We start from the raw sequence: 11,698 nt of genomic DNA on the forward strand, positions 1-11,698 counted from the left end.
ACCTCTTCAGTAACATGTTCAATAAAAAGCTGAGCTCTTAAAAGAAAAATTACACCTTAAAGAACTAGAAGAAGGAGAACACAGTCAACACAAAGCTAAAAGGAGGAAGGAAATAATAAATATTAGAGTGAAGTTAACAGACTTAGAGAATAGGGAAATAGAATCAATGAAAATAAAGTTAGTCCTCTGAAAAACTCAACAAAATTGACAACCCTTTAGCTAGAATGACACAGAAGGAGAATGAGAAGATTCAAATAACTAAAATCAGAAATGGAAATAAGGACATTACTACCTACTTTACAGAAATAAAAATAATTATAAGAGAATACTATGAACCATTGTATGCCAACAAATTAGACCTAGATGAAATGGACAAGTTCTTAGAAACACAGATACCTAAAACAGACTCAAGAAGAAATAGAAAATCTTCACAGACCTATAACCAATACAGATTTAATCAGTAATCAAAAACCTCCCAAGAAAGAAAAGTTCAGGACCAGATGGCTTCACAAGTGAATCTACGAAAGATTTAAAGAAAAATTAATGACCATATTTCACAACTCTTCCAAAAAAAAGAAAAGGAGGGAATACCTCCTAATTCACTCTATGAGGTCAGATAAACACATTACAAGAAAAGAAATCATGGCTCAATATCCTTTATGAATGTAGGTGCAAAAATCCTTAACAAAACACTAGCAAACAGAATCCAGCAGCATATTAAAAAGATCAGACACCATGTCCAAGCAGGATATATCCCAAGAATGCAAGTGTGGATCAACATAAGAAAATCAATCAGTGTGATACACCACATTAATAAAATAAATGAAAGAACCATGTTATCATCTCAACTGATGCAGAAAAAGCATTTGACAAAACTCAAACACCCTTTCATGATAAAAACACTCAAAAACTAGAACTGATTGGAACTTTCTCAACATGATAAAGGGCATTTATAAAAACCCCACAACTAGCATCATACTCAATGGTAAAACACTGAAAGCTTTCTCCTTAAGATCAGGGAGTAGATAAAGATGATCACTTCACCATCATCATCATCACCATTGCTATTCAACAGTTACTGGAAGTTCTAGTCAGAGTAATTAAGCAAGAAAAAGAAATTAAATGCACCCAGAAGGAAAAGAAGTCAACCTATCTATATTTGCAGACGACATGATCCTATATATAGAAACCTCAAATAATCCACAAAAGAGCTACTATAACTAACAAATAAATTCAGAGAAGTTGCACAGTAGAAGGTCAACAAAATCAGTCGTGTTTCTATACATCAGCGATGAACAAGTTGAAAACAAATCCATTTACAATAGCATTCAAAAGAATGAAGTACCTGGGAAAAAATTTATCTGAAGAGGTGAAAGGCTTTCACACTAAAAAATACAAAACATTGTTAAAAGGCATTAAAGAAAACCTAAATAAAAAGAATCATCCTTTGTTGATGGAATATTGCTATTTTAGGACAGAAATACTACCCAAAGATATCTACAGATTCAATACAATCCCTTTTAAAATTCAAACAGCCATTTTTTTTCAGGAATGAAAAAGCCAGTTCTCAAATTCATATGGAATTACAAGGTGCCCTGAATAGCAAAAACAATCTTAAAAAAGAAAAACAAAGTTGGGGAACTCACATTTCCCATTTCAAAACTTACTACAAATCTACAGTAACCAAAATAGTGTCATAATAGCATAGGAATAAACATATAGATCAATGGAATAGAATTGAGAGTCCAGAAATAAACTCATTTATCTATTCCAGTTGATTTTCAACATTGGTGCAAGACCATTCATTGGGGAAAAACAGTCTCTTCAACAAATGGTGCTGGGACAACTGGATATCCACATGCAAAAGAATAAAGTTCAACTCCTACCCCACACCACGTACAAAAGTTAACTCAAAATGGATCAGTGACCTAAATATAAGAGCTCATACAACAAAACTCTTAATAAAATTTACACTATCATATGCATCTTGGAAAGCAAGGACTAAAGAAAGAATTTTCAAATGAACAAACAAAAAGAGCTAACACTGGGACTTCCCTGGTGGTCCACTGGAAGCTCCAAGCTTCCACTGCAGGGGGCACAGGTTCGCTCCCTGGTCAGGGAACTAAGATCCCACATGTCATGTGGTGTGACAAAAAAAAATATATATATATATATATATATATATATATATATATTTCACCAAAATATGAACACATAAAACAGTATCTTAAAATGCCTTAATCCAATGTAAACATTTTCTCAAAATAGAGTTTCAAGCACTTTGCCAGAATATAAAGGAGATATTTTGAATGTTCTCAAATCATGCTATATGGCACTGGCCCTATATAACCATAGAAAACCTCTTTAAAGCTGCAAGTAACACAAAGCTATCATTTATTAAGCACTTAGTATGTACTAGTCCCTTCACATATGCTATTGCTTTTAAACCTTCTAACTCACTCAATATCAACAGGTATTCTACATCACTAAAAAAGACAATAGAAGCTACACCAAAAAAAAAATAGAAGCTACAATCTGGAATTCCCTCAGTTTTTTGCTACTGAACCTATAAGCCCACCTTTATCTCAACCCATTCTTTCTCCTTCCCTCCTACTGCAATAAAGGAGATGTTAAATCTTTTCATCTAAAGTAAAAATCCTCTACCAGTGCTCTGGATCTCATTTGTTCCATTAACTATCTTCAACCTCTCCTTTTCTACTGGCTCCTTCTCATCAGCTCCTAAACATGACTTAGTCTCACTTATCTGAAAATAACAAACAAATAGTTTCCCTGGGTTTTACTTTCCCCTCCAGATATCATATTTTTCTCTCATTCTAGTCAGTTAAATACTTCATGAATTGTCTACATTTTCTATTTCCATTTTCCTATCTCAACTTACTCTTCCAATATGCCTTCCTCATCAACACCTCTACCACAACCATTTTTGCACTAATTGGGTAGATGATTTTCAGTCTTTATCTTGCTCAATTTCTCAGTTACAACAGTGTTAACTCCTCCTTCTTTCTTTAAATATTTTGCCTTTGGCTTCTATATAACTATACTTTTCCTAGTATACCTTCTACTTCTCTATTCTTACCCCAAGTTGCTTTAGGAGCTCCTTTTCCTTATTTGTCTCTTTAAATTAGAGTCCCTTAAGCCTTAGTTCTAGGTCTTCTTCTCTTCCCTATATACTATATAGAGAATCCCCCCACTTCAATGGCTTAAATTTCCATTTATATGCAGATAGCTCCCAAATACTTATTTACAGCTATTTCTTAAGCTCTAGACCAATATATCTAACTGGGACATGTCTCATAGGCATCTTAAATTTAATATATTCAAAAATAACATTTCCAAAATCATCTCACCCATAAACATGCTTCCTCTTAAATATACTGTAATATGTTAATACTTACTGAACATATAATTATGGGCCAGGCATTGTGCTAAGTGCTAGGATTATAGCAATGAACAAACCTTTCATGGCCCCTGCTCTCCTAGACTTAGTCTGGTGAGGGGAGACAAACATTAAACAAATAATTATACAAATAACTATAAAATTATAATTATGGTAAATGCTATTAAAAAAACAAAGTACACTACCATGTACCCAATGGCTCAAGTCAGAACCATAGAAATCATTCTTGACTCCTTGCTTTGTCTTGTACATCAATCACCAAATTCTATTGATTCCTAATTCCTAAATATCTCTCAAATTCAACTACTTATTTCTATTTCCTCTGTTACCATCCAAATCCAGAACATCATCATCTTTCACCAGATTCCTATAAGTCTCCTAACTGGCCTCTACTTCCAGTCTTGTTCCTTCCTATCCTTTATCTACACTGCAGCCAAATAGAATGATTTGTTAAAAATGCTTAAAATCTTTAAAAATATTCTTATTGTCTTTAGGATAAAGTAAAAACTCTTAAACACAACTAAAATCCCTGGACATCATATATAAAACAGACATAAGTAGACTCTAAAAGGTGGACCAAAAAAAAGGTATACTGGCTAAAGACCTCTGAACCCAAGAAATGACATGGTACTGCATTCTCCAGATTTCTTTCTTTGCCTCATATATCCCAGACTTGGAGCTAAAGAAGCTGACAACCCAGAAACAGGAGAAGGCACATACATAAAAATCTCATAAAAGCCACTCTCTTTAGCCAAAGGATTTGGAAGGGGCAGGCTAGCAATGCAGAAAACTTTTAGCCAGTAACCACTCTATTCTAGCCAAACAGTACAGAAAAACTGTGACCTCCAATCCAACCATCTCCACTAGCAAAAGCCAAGTAGGGATGCTGCCCTCACCAGCGTGGTGTCAGAGAAGGCTGAGTAAGAAGCCAGAACTTTCATCCCTGTTGGGTGTACTGAATCCCCCACTACATGTTAGTGGAGACCATATGGAGAGCCTGGACTTCCATCTCCGTTCAGCAATAATAAGTCATCCTTCTTGCTCACCACTACCGTGGTATCAGAGGAGGCCTAGTGGTGAGTCCGAACTTTCACCACTACCCAGCAGGAATGATAATCAACTGATGTCAACACCAAGATAACAGAGATGTTAGAATTATATGATAAAGATGTTAAAGCAGTCATCATAAAAATGCTTCAATGAACATTATAAACATGATTGATATAAATGAAAAAATATAAATCTCCCCAAAGAAATAGAGTCTTAGCAAAGAATTAGAAGATATAAAGGAGTACCAAATGAAAATTTTAGAATTAGAAAATAACTGAAACAAAAAGCTCTGTGAATGGTCTCAACAGAAGAATGTGGGGTGGGGGGTAGGGAACAGAGGAAAGAAAAGGTAAACTTGAAGGCAGAATAATAGAAATTATCCAAATCTGAATGAGAAAGTAAACTGAAAAAATAAATGGAGAGAGCCCCAGGACCCATGGTACTATAATAGAAGATCTAGCATGCCTGTCATTAGAGTCCTAGAAAGAGAGAAGAAGGTAGAGTTGAAAAAGTACTCAAAGAAATAATGAATGAAAAGTTCTCAAATTTGGCAAAACCCATAAACCTATAGATTCAAGAATCTGAACAAATTCCAAACAGGATAAATGCAAAATAATCCACACAAAGACATATTATAGGCAAACTTCTCAAAATTAAAGTCAAAGAAAAACCCTTGAAAGCAGTGAGAAAGAAGTGACATCTTACCCTAAGAAAAGACAAAACAAATGACAGTGGATTTCTCATCAAAAACCATGGAGGCAGGAAAAAAGTAGTACATTTTTCAAGTGATGAGAGAAAAGAAACTATCAATCCAGAAGCCTATATCCAGCAAAAATATCCTTTAGAAATGAAGGGGAGGCTTCCCTGGTGGCACAGTGGTTAGGAATCCGCCTGCCAGTGCAGGGGGGATGGGTTTGATCCCAGGCTCGGGAAGATCCCACATGCTGTGGAGCCCACAACTACTGAAGCCTGTGTGCCTAGAGCCTGTGCTCCACAACAGGGGAAGCCACAACAATGAGAAGCCCGCACGCTGCAGGGAAGAGTAGCCCCCACTCGCTGCAATGAGAGAGAGCCTGCATGCAGCAACGAAGACCCAACACAGCCAAAAATAAAAAAATTTAGAAAAAAACGAAAGGAAGGGGAAATGAAGATATTTTCAGACAATGGAAAACTAAGGGTACACTACAGAATTCTACCAAATGTTGAAAGAATTAACACCAATTTACACAATCTTTTCCAGAAAACAGAAGAAAGAGAAACACTCCCAACTCATTTGATGAAGCCAATATTACCCTGATACCAAAACTTGTAGACAAGGACAGTACACACACACACACACACACACACACACACACACACAAAGAAGAAAACTACAGGCCAATAGTTTTCATTAATATAGATGCAGAAATCCTTAATGAATATTATTAGCATATAGAATTAAGCAATATGTTAAAAAAAAGATTAGGGGGCTTCCCTGATGGTGCAGTGGTTAAGAATCCGCCTGTCAATGCAGGAGACACAGGTTCAAGCCCTGGTCTGGGAAGATCCCACATGCCGCGGAGCAACTAAGCCCGTGTGCCACAACTACTGAAGCCCACGCTCCTAGAGCCCATGCTCTGCAACAAGATAAGCCACCACAATGAGAAGCCCACGCACTGCAATGAAAAGCAGCCCCCGCTCACCGCAACTAGAGAAAGCCTGTGCGCAGAAACGAAGACCCAGCGTGGCCAAAAATAAATAAATAAATTTATTTTTTTTTAAAAATTAGGGACTTCCCTGGTTGTCCAGTGGTTAAGACTCCGTACTTCCACTGCAGGGGGTGCAGGTTCAATCCCTGGTTGGGGGACCTAAGATCCCACATGCCCTGCAGCACAGCCAAAAAAAAAGAAAAAAATTAAACACCTTGGCTATTTTAGTTTCCTAGGGCTGCTGTATTAAAGTATCACAAACTGGATGGTTTTAAACAACAGAAATTTATTCTCTCATGGTTTTGGAGGTTACAATTCCAAAACCAAGGTGTTAGCAGGGCTATTCTCCCTCTGACACTCTGGGTAGACTCTTTCCTTTCTTCTTCCTTGCCTCCAGTAGTGCCTGTTGATCCTTGGCATTCTAATCTCGGCCTCTGTCATCACATGGTGCTCTCTCTGTGCCTCTGTTTTCACATGGCATTCTTATCTCTTTGTAACAGGACACCAGTCATACTGAATGGGGGACCTTGCATTTGGCAGTTGTTCCTTAGATATAACACCAAAGCACAAGTAGCAAAAGGAAATATAAATTTGACTATATCAAAATTTAAAACTTTTGTGCTGCAAACAATACCATTTAAAAAGTGAAAATACAACAGATAAAATGGAAGAAAATATTTTCAATTAATGTATCTAATATGGAACTAGTATCCAAAATATATAAAGAATTCTTATAACTCAATAATAAAAAGGCAAATAACCTAACTTTAAAATTGTAAAGGATCTAAATAGACTTTCCTTCAAAGATGATATACAAATGGCAAATAGACACATGAAAAGGTGCTTGACATCATTAGACATTAGAGAAATTCAAGTCAAAACCACAATGATATACCCATTTTACTCTCACAAGGATGGCTATAATAAAAAAAAGCAGACTTTGACAACTGTTAGGAAAGATGTGGAAAAACTGAAACCTCATACATTGCTAGTGGGAAAGTAAAATGGTTCACTCCTTTGGAGAACAGTTTGGAAGTCCCTCAAAAAGTTATACATAAAGTTACCATGTGACCCAGCAATTCTGCTCCTAGGTATACACCCAAGAGAATTTAAAACATATGTCCACATGTACATATATAACAGCATTATTTCTAATAGCCAAAAAGTGAAAACAACCCAAATGTCCATCAACTGATGAATGTATAAACAAAATGTGGTATATCCACATAATGGAATATTATTCAGCCATAAGCAGTAATAACATACTGGTACATGCTACAATATGGATGAACTTTGAAAACATTATGTTAAATGAAAGGATACTGTATGATTATATCAAGTATCCAGAATAGAAAAATCCATAGAGACATGACACAGATTAGTGCTTGCTAGGGGTTAGGGGAGAGACATAGGGTTTCCTTCTGGGGCAATGAAATTCTGGAACTAGATAGTGTGATGGTTGTCAGACTTTATGAATATACTAAAACCACTGATTTGTACACTTTAAAATAAACATTAAATAATAGTGATAACACAAAATGCCTACAAGGTTTCAGAGAAACTCATATATTTCTGGTGGCTATATGAAATGATACAGCCACTCTGGAAAACAGTGGGGAGTTTCTTATAAAACTGAATACAACACAGCAGTTTCATTCCTGGGCATTTATGCCAGAGAAATGAAAACTTATGTTCAAACAAAAACCTACTAATGAATGTTTATAGGAGCTTTGTTTGTAATAGCCAAAAACTGGAGAGGTGCTTAACCTGTTTAAGAACAAGAGGTTCTTAAACAGGTGAATGGTTAAACAAACTGTGGAGTGCTACTCAGCAATAAAAGGAATTAATGGGGCTTCCCTGGTGGCGCAGTGGTTGAGAGTCCGCCTGATGATGCAGGAGACGTGGGTTCGTGCCCCGGTCCGGGAAGATCCCACATGCCGCGGAGCGGCTAGGCCCGTGAGCCGTGTCTGCTGAGCCTGTGCGTCCGGAGCCTGTGCTCCGCAACGGGAGAGGCCACAACAGTGAGAGGCCCGCGTACAGCAAAAAAAAAAAAAAGGAATTAATGATACATGCAACAACCTTGATAAATCTCTGGAGAACTGAGTGAAAAAAGTCAATCCCAAAAGATTATGTACAGTTTGATTCTATTTATATAACGTTCTTAAAATGACAAAATTATCAAAATGGAGAACAGAACAGTGGTTATCAGTGGTTAGGGAGAGGTGAAGGCAGGACGAAAGTGGGTGTGGCTATAAAGTGACTGTATGGGCAATATGAGGGATCATTGTGTTGATGGAAATATTCTGTATCTTATATCAATATTTGTATATTAGTTGTGATACTGTACTATAGTTTTTAAAGATATTACTATAAGTGATATGAGTAAGGAATACATTAACTAGATTTCTTTGTATTATTTCTTACAACTGCATATTTACTTTTATCAAAAAATAAGAAGTTTAATTAAAAAATAATAGGTCACAACAATGAGACTACTACACACACCTATTAGAATGGTAAAAATTCAGAACACTGACACCACCAAATGCTGGTGAGGATGTGGAGAAACAAACTCTCATTCACTGCTGGTGGGAACACAAAATGGTACAGCCACTTTGGAAGACAGTTAGTTTCCATAGAACTAAACATACTCTTACCATATGATCCAGCAGTTGTGCTCCCTGGTATTTACCCAAAGGAACTGAAAACTTGTGTCCACACAAACACTTGCATGTGGATGTTTACATAAACTTCATTCATAATTTCCAAAACTTGGAGGCAACCAAAATGTTCAATAGGCAAATGAATAAACTGGGATACATTCAGACAATGGAATATTATACAGAGCTAAATGAGCTATCAAGCCATGAAAAGACATGGAAGAACCTTAAATGCATATTACTAAGTGACAGAAGCCAATCTGAAAAGCCTACAAGCTATATGATTCCAATATGACATCCTGGAAAAGGCAAAACTACGGAGAAGGTAAAAAAGATCAATGGTTGCCAGGGATTAGGGGGAGGGATGAATAGGCAGAACACAGAGGATATTTAGGGCACTGAAACTACTCTTTATGATACTATACACTTACCCAAACACAGAGAATGCACAATACCAAGAGTGAGCTCAAATGTCAACTATGGATTTTGGGTTATAATGATGTATCAAAGTAGGCTCATCAATTGTAACAAATATCCCACTCTGGTGGGGGACGCTGATATGGAGGAGGCTACGCATGTATGGGGATAGGTGATATAAGGGAAATCTCTATCTTCTGTTTAATTTTGCCTAAAACTGCTCTGAAAAATAGTCTGATTTTCAAAAGGTAAAACCATTAAAACACTATAATAGAACAGGGGAATTTTGTAAAATCTCAGAGTGGGAAAGGCAAGACACAAAACATAAAGACACCCAAAGAAAAAATGTGTAAATCTGATTTATAAATGTTTTAAATTTCTACATGGAAACACCAAAATACAAATAATAAACTAGACAAAATATCTGTAAAACTACGACACAAAATTCCGATTTTCTTATTATATTAACAGGTTGTATGCATCACTAAGAGCAAACCAGTAGAGAAATAGAAATGAATAGATCATTTCTACAGATAAAAATAGAAATACGAAAGAAGTCCAACTCATAATTAATAAATATACACTAAAACAACAACTAGCTAGCATTTTTCATCAATCACATTGGCCAAATGTAAAAGTTTGTTAAAGTATCTCACTTTCAAAGTGTGAAAAAACTGGCACAACTGAAAATGTATGCCCACACAAAACCACGCACACAGATGTTTATAGCAGCTTTATTCATAACTGTCAAATCTTGGAAGCAACCACGATGTCCTTCAATAGGTGAATTGATAAACTATGGTACATCCGTACAATGGAATGCTATCTAGTACTAAAACACATGAGCTCTCAAGCAACAAAAAGACACTGAGGGATCTTAAATGCATATTGCTAAGTGAAAGAAGCCAATCTGAAATGGTTATATACCATATGATTCTAACTATGACATTCTGGAAAAGGCAAAAGTATAGAGACAGTAAAAATATCTGTGTTGCCGTGGGCTGGAGGGGTGGGAGAGACAGAGATGAATAAGTGGAGCACAAGGCCTTTTAAGGACAGTGAAACCATTGTGTATGATATTGTGATGCTGAATACATGTCATTTTACATTTGTCAAAACTGATAGAATGTACAACACAAAGAGTAAAACTTAATGTAAACTATGGACTTCAGTAATGATAATGTATCAACATTGGTTCACCAATTGTAACAAATGTACCACACTAACACAAGATATAAATAATAGGGGAAACTATGGGGGAAGAGAGGGAGGTATGTGGGAACTCTACTTTTTAATTTTTCTGCAAGCCTACAACTGCTCTAACAGAATAAAGATCTAATTTTTAAAAACTGGGCACCATTGGAGGATTCTATGAACAAACTGTTTTGAAAACTGTTAAACACAGAGAAAGATTCAAGCATTTGATACCTTTCCAATACACACTGGACTACTGGGGACTCAAACAATATATGGGAGGAACTTTCTCTTTATAGACATATTCCAGCTAATAAAGGAAGGAATGATATCCCCTTCTTGTAACATTTGATCAATTTATCTACGTAATAATCATCATAGGCTGCTAATAATACAAAAAGAAACATACCAGATTGAGGAATACATCAACATCTTAACAAAAAACAAAAACAAACAAAAAAACCAACCTGAGTCTGATAAAGCCTCTCTAGAGTCAATTACCAACTTACCAAAAACATACTAAATGGCACTATGGGGATATAATAAGCAAAATCTGTGCTGTGTAAAACCATAGGTCCAATGACCAATTTCGCTGACAAATAAATTTCAAGGGGAAAAAAAAGAGGTGTAGTTTAAAAGAGACTTAACGAGTCAAATCAACCAATCTCAACGTGTAAACTTCATTTGGATTTATTTAGTTTCATTCAAACAAACTAAATTTTTTAAATGATTAGACAATCAGAAATGTGAACATTGACTAGATTTGATGATTTAAAGAATTATTAAATTTTTATGTGTGATATTGTGGTAGTGGTTTCTTAAAAAGCTTACAGAGCTTCACACTCCTATACTTACAGATGAAATGAAAAAGTATCTGGCATTTAATCCAACATAAAATAGAACAGAGGGAAAGCGGTTTAGGTGGAATAAGACTGGTCATTAGTAGATAATTGTTGAAACTGGATGATGGGTACATGGGTTTATTAATCTGTTTATTTTGCACGTTTGAAATTTTCCATAGCAAAATTATTTTTTAAAAATAAGCAACAGTAGGGCTTCCCTGGTGGCACAGTGGTTGAGAGTCTGCCTGCCGATGCAGGGGACACGGGTTCGTGCCCCGGTCCGGAAGGATCCCACATGCCGTGGAGCGGCTGAGCCCGTGAGCCATGGCCGCTGAGCCTGCGCGTCCGGAGCCTGTGCTCCACAACGGGAGAGGCCACAACAGTGAGAGGCCCGCGTACCGCAAAAAAAAAAAAAAAAAAAAAAGGGGA

Source organism: Neophocaena asiaeorientalis, unplaced genomic scaffold (assembly GCF_003031525.2).
Source record: "Neophocaena asiaeorientalis asiaeorientalis breed wild unplaced genomic scaffold, Neophocaena_asiaeorientalis_V1.1 scaffold591, whole genome shotgun sequence".
In the NCBI taxonomy this organism is placed as follows: Eukaryota; Metazoa; Chordata; class Mammalia; order Artiodactyla; family Phocoenidae; genus Neophocaena; species Neophocaena asiaeorientalis.